The sequence below is a fragment of the Castanea sativa genome, chromosome 6, assembly GCF_040712315.1.
Source record: "Castanea sativa cultivar Marrone di Chiusa Pesio chromosome 6, ASM4071231v1".
In the NCBI taxonomy this organism is placed as follows: Eukaryota; Viridiplantae; Streptophyta; class Magnoliopsida; order Fagales; family Fagaceae; genus Castanea; species Castanea sativa.
Window position 1 is genome coordinate 38,864,425 of NC_134018.1, and position 6,140 is coordinate 38,870,564.

Below are 6,140 nucleotides of genomic sequence, written 5' to 3' on the forward strand. Positions count from 1 at the left end.
GAGTGAAGTTTGTGTTTATAGTGTGTCTTTGTATTCAAATCTCTTTTACTCTTTCTTGTATGTGTGTTTGTTTCTCTTTTAAAAAAAAAAAAAAATAATAATAATAATAAAAAAATCTTATTTTACATATTTTGTTGAAAATTTATTTAAAGTTGAATAGTAATAAAGAGTTGTATTTGGGCATTGCATATTTTCTAGTTTGCATAATATTGAAAGTTGATCGTTTGTCCTTAGCCTTAGTACTATAGTAGTCTAAGATTTTTTATTTTTTATTTTTTATTAGGGCCTGTTTGGTAAGGGATTCCAAACAACAGTTTTAAGTGTTTAAATATTAAAAATTGCGAAAAAAAAAACGTGTTTGGTAAGAGATTTCATTTAAGAGTATTTGAGTTACGTTCTTATTTTAGGGTGTTTAAATACTGAACTTAAAGAATTCCTCCTACTAGTTTTCAATTTTCAAATAATATTGTTTAATGACAGTTTTATAAATATTTATAAAAGTGTAGGACCCACGAATTTGACAATACCCAACCAATTTTCTTTCTCTCTCTAGACTTTTTTTTTCTCTCTCTCTCTCTTGCACACTATTATTATTATTTATTCTTCTTCTTTCTTTTTCTTTTCCTCTTTCTCTTGCATGGTACCACTCTCTCTTCTTCTTCTCTTTATTTATTCTCTTTCTCTCTTGCACACTTTTTGTTTGTTTGTTTGTTTGGGTCTTCTCTTGTTTTTCTTTTTTCTGGGTTTGGTTTCTTTCCTTGTCTTCTCATGTTATTTTTTCTGGATTTAGCTTCTTTCCTTGTATTCTCAACTAAAAAAAATAGCAATTTGGCTTTGATTCAGTTGGGTTTGCATTGATTCACTGAATTGTTCAAGCTTGGACTTGCAGAGTAGAGAGATGGGACAAATAGGAAAGAGAGAGAACAAATAAATAATTACATTTGATATTCATGTAAAAAAAGTTAGACTTTTTTTTCCTTAAAAACACCTATACATACCAAACACACAATTATGTTTTTTTGCTTTTAAAATTTTTTTATTAGAAATACGGTATCAAACACAATTTTTGTATTATGAAAACGTGTTTTCACAACACTTTTTATACCACAATTTTCACTTTATTTTGAACAATACTTGAAATCTGCTACCAAATAGATCCTTTGCTTTCCACTTCATCAAACCTTTACATTTTTGTCAAAATGCTAATCCATTATCATATGTTAATGATATATAAATTAATATTTTGACAAAAATTCAAAGGTTTGATGATGTGCAAAGGTTATTGGGTAGATATTTATTAAAGTTACACAACTTAAAATTTTTTTATTGGTTAATATATTTAAAATCTTACAATTGGATTACACATTTTCATTGCCCTTAATACGTATGTCAAATTTTGTATTAATTGGATATTATTTACTATTTGATTAATTATTTTACAAATAAATAGTTATTAATCTCTTATCATCTCAATATTTTGCAAATATAGAGATAATATAAAGAGGTAATGTAATATATAATCAATAATTTATATTTTTAACTTATTTTTAGTGAGATATAATACATAATTTCTAAATATAGTGGAGTAATATTACCAATTTAATTTTCTAATTATCATAACACATAATGAGTATTAATTATACATCATAAAGAGTATTTCTTATTAAAATTTTAAAAAATAAACTAATAGCATATATATTGTGCGGTACATCAACTAGTGGTAAATAATTGCACATATCTTCAATACAAGATAGAACATTAATACATTATTGTAGTTAGAGTCAACATATTACTGATAACACAAATGAGCACATAAGAAACCAAAATATAATAATATAATGCATACATGAAAATCCATCAAACTTGAAAGAGCTTATTAAGGAAACACTTCAATAAGAGCCCTTAAACCTAGTATGGGGGTTATCTTATAGTTACTAAAACCAGGATCCATAAATAGCTTAGCCCATTCTTTCTCATTTCTCTCTCTTCCTTTCACTAATACCATCATCACCATGTCAAAAAAGATTTGTGTCTCAGTTGACTTTTTATCTTCCTATTGATTCTCCATCATCAACTCTATGATAATCACTTTTCCCTTCTTATCATTGGTAGTGATTGCCTCCTTGCATCGCTTAAGCAGTTTCACGCAGTCCTCTTCATTCCAATCATGCAGTATCCATTGTTTCCTCATTTGCAAGATCAATCAAAAATACTAAAACTGTATGAGGTTAAACCCTTAGACATACTGAAATTTTATATTCTTTTATGATTATTTTATTTAGTCCATGCTATTAAAATAAGCCTGGTTAGGCAAAGAAACAAACTAATATACCAAAATTGGAAAAAAGAAAAGAAAAAAAAAAGCATGAAATGAAACATACCTAGTTACATGAAACAAACTTAATATTTTGAAAATTTTAAGAGTGTATTACATTCTCATTATATTCTTGACATATATGTCATATTTTGTATCTATTGAATGTTATTTACTTTATATTAATAAAATCATGTTTCATACCAAATTTTAAAATAAAAATTTTGAAATGTAAATTATTTTATAGATGAGACAATTAGTAGCCTCTAAATAGTATTGATGTTTTGAATACATATAACGCATAACAAGACAATTTATTAGAATGGTGGATTTTTCATAAAAAAAAAAATCCAAAAGTTACACCATAAACCATGTGTAACTTGAAGCAAATTTTATGTGTGTGTGTGTTGGAGGGACATGATAATTTTTATTGAATAGAATTTGAACAAAGTTTAGTTACAAAATTGGTTGTAATCTAAAACTATTCAATAAAATAAAAATTATTACATATTTTAAAAATCTAACCTTTAAATTGTATGTTCTTTGCATTCTTAATACACATGTTATATTTTGTATCAATTAGATGTTATTTACTATATAATCTATAAGTTATTATTTTATGCATAATTTTAAATTACAAAAACTTACAATTTAAAAAATTTATTGATGAGATAATTTTTAATTTTTAATTTTATAGAAAATTTGCAAGCATGGAGGACATAAGATGAAAATATAATCCAATACTGGATTTGTTAAAATTTACCCCCCATAAAAAGATATTGAGTATGATTATAGCCTAAAACTACGACAAATTTTGTAATTAAACTTTGTCTATAGAATTTTCAAAAGGATAAAAGAAAATTTTGAAGACTTTAGGAGCTATAGTGCGGTTCTCCCAAGTGGGTTTGCCACTACAAGAATAAAGTTGATCCACAATATAGAAATTTGGAAATAAATTGTGAAAATGCCTCTAATCACCGAATGTAAACCATATGATATGTACGACCATTCATGTACTGGGTGGAAATAGCACTAAAATATATTTTACCTTCATAAAAACAGCGTCAGCAGGAGGAACTGCCTCAAACATGTCCCCTCCAACATATTTCAAGTTCTTACTCCCTTGAAAGTCAGCAACTACGTGTGGGAGATCAAATACAGTGCACTCTATTTCTGGGAATGTATCGGCAATGGCCTTGGTCACAGTTCCTGTGCCACCTCCAACGTCAACAAATGACTTCAGTCCCTCAAACACCCCCTTACACTTGTCAACCACAATGCTCATGACTAAGCGTGCATCGCTAGCCACAGCATCATTGAAAATATTAGCAAATTTTGGTTCATCGCCCCCATAATCCCAAAATGTCTTCCCATGAGCCGTGTCAAATGGTGTAAGATCCTCATTTGGGAACCAAGTGGTCAAATAATTCCATGGCGTTGTCAACATTGGATCAACCATGGCCGGTAAGAAAGGTGTCACACTCAAGGGATTGTCCTTAAGGAGGAGCTTGGAAGATTCAGTCAGTACATACGCTTCTTCTTGGTCATTTTCGTTAGTTTTTTTTGGAGCAAAGAAGCCAGAGTGGATCAAAATGCGCATGAGGCGGTAGACATGGGGAGCTTTTGCAGGATGGATTGGTAGTGCAGTGATGAGCTCAGAGAGAGTCATGGGTTTGCCATGGTTTTGGATGATATCTGGTATACCTAGTTCAATTGCACATTTAAGAGACATAAAGTTTACGAAGTTGAAAATGTGGTTCCATATGTGGGCTTGAGCATCAAGTAGCTCAGTAGTATTTCCACCTGGAACCAATTTGAAACTAAGTTGTTTAGTGCTACTCATTTTGTTTTTTACATACCAACTCTTTAGAACATTGAGCATTCACAGTGGACTTGCAATATGCCAAATACAAGCCCCATTTGGCATTCAAGTCCAAGACACACCCAACAACTGGACGTGAAAAACTGCACTATGCCAAATTTTTTTGGCATAGTGCTACAGTACCATATCATCTTTGAGATGGTACTGTAGCACTATGCCAAATCACAATAATATATTTTAATCTGTTGAAGCCACTCTCTCTCTCTATCCGGGTTTTTGCTCTCTCCATCCTCTCTCTCTCTCTCTCTCTCTCTCTCTCTCGTCATTGTCAAGCTTCGCTCTTTCTCTCCGAATCACTGAGCCGCGGTTGAGTCCGTGCCGCCGCTAGTGTCAAAAAGCGCAGCCGAAGAGTCTTGCGATCCAGTTTTTCACCAAAATAAAAATACTTTTTTTTTTCTTCGGTCTGACTCATTTCTCTCTCTTTTTACTCATCCTCTCTCTTCTCTATTTTCTCTCAATCTCCCTCTTCTCTGTCTGTTGGCATGGTGGCTTTGCTGCCATGGTTGATGGATTTTTAGATCAACAACAGCAAGATTGGTGGTGGTTTTTTGTGGGTTTTTCTTGGTGGTCGTTGGCGTGGGTTTCTCTCGTGGTTGTCGGCGTGGGTTTCTCTTGATCCGGTTCTTGCGGTGATTGATTTTTGTGGTTTTATTTTTTGGAGAAACTTTTGTGGTTGTTGTTGGTAGTGGGTTTGGTGGTTTTTTTAATGGGTTTTGGGGGTGGCTACTGTCATTATGGTGGTGGTTGCTGGCCGGTGTTGTGGTGGGTTTGCTTGGTGGTGGCTGGGTTTGTTTCCTTAGTGTCGTGGCTGGGTTTGTTTGGTGCCGTGGTGGGTAATTTGGTGGTAGTGTGGGTAGTGGGTTGGGTGAGGGTTTTGTGGTGGTGTGGGCAGGGGTTGTAGTGGGTTTTGTTGGTTGGGTGGTGGTGGTGGGTTGGGTTATGTATGGTTTTGTATTTTAGTGGATATATTATTTTATTGAGTAGAATAGGAAAATAAAAATTGGGTTGTTGGGTGTATTATAAAATGATATTGTATAGTTAATAAAATAATTTTTTGAAATGGTTAAATAGAATGTGATAGAATTTTCAATTGTGAATGCTCTAAGCTGTTTAGTGCTACTCATTTTGTTTTTTACATATCAACTCTTTTGAACATTGAGCTTATATATATAATATAGAGAATTGAGTGATTTGCTCTTATCCTACCGCCAGCCAACAGTGAACATCTTTTCTTTATAAATTAATACCGAAAAGACAAAGAATGAAAAAGATATGTATCCCCTTCAGGAATTCAATTAATCAAAAAGAGGGATTGTGAAAATGAATGCAGCTAGCGCTTTCGGAAAATGGGCCCTACGGCCCCTACGCTATTTTGTTTCTTTCTGGCATATGGTGGTTTGTAATTCTGTGGCGCATTATGTTCATTAAAAAAGGTAAAATTCTGTGGCGCATGATTCTTGCATGATTGGTTTTGTTTAATGAGAGATAAAGTCCCATTTAGCAAAAGATATAAGAAATAATTAAATCATTTCATCTTTACATAATATGTCATATAATTTATTTTGTTGAAAGAATTATAAGTAATGTCTTCTTGTTAGAAATGTTCTCAAATTCTTATTTGGATTATGTTTCATTAATGGGTTTTCTTCATAGGGAAGTAAAGGATTTTTAGTTTTCATCGTTTAAGAATTAATTGAATATTTTTTGTCCATCATAGAAGATAATTGAAAATTTATAAATAGCTATTATTGTAAATGGTTTGATGGCTTTTGCTTAAGAAAGAGTCCCCCCAAATAGGGAGATGAGAAAACTTCTAAAAGAACTCAAGCGAGTGGGATTTTTTGAAGAATAATTTAGTAGATTTTTTTTTTTTTTTTTTTGGAGGTTGAAGGATAAGGTGGCGACTCTAGAAATTTTATCTAGATGGTTCATTAAGAAATATAA

The 6,140-nt window shown here is 31.8% G+C and overlaps 1 pseudogene; it reads right to left on the reverse strand.

Annotated features, from left to right (window-relative positions):
* Window positions 1–1,876: 1,876 nt before the first annotated feature.
* LOC142637978 (putative O-methyltransferase 3) lies at window positions 1,877–4,157 on the reverse strand (annotated as a pseudogene).
* Window positions 4,158–6,140: the final 1,983 nt, after the last annotated feature.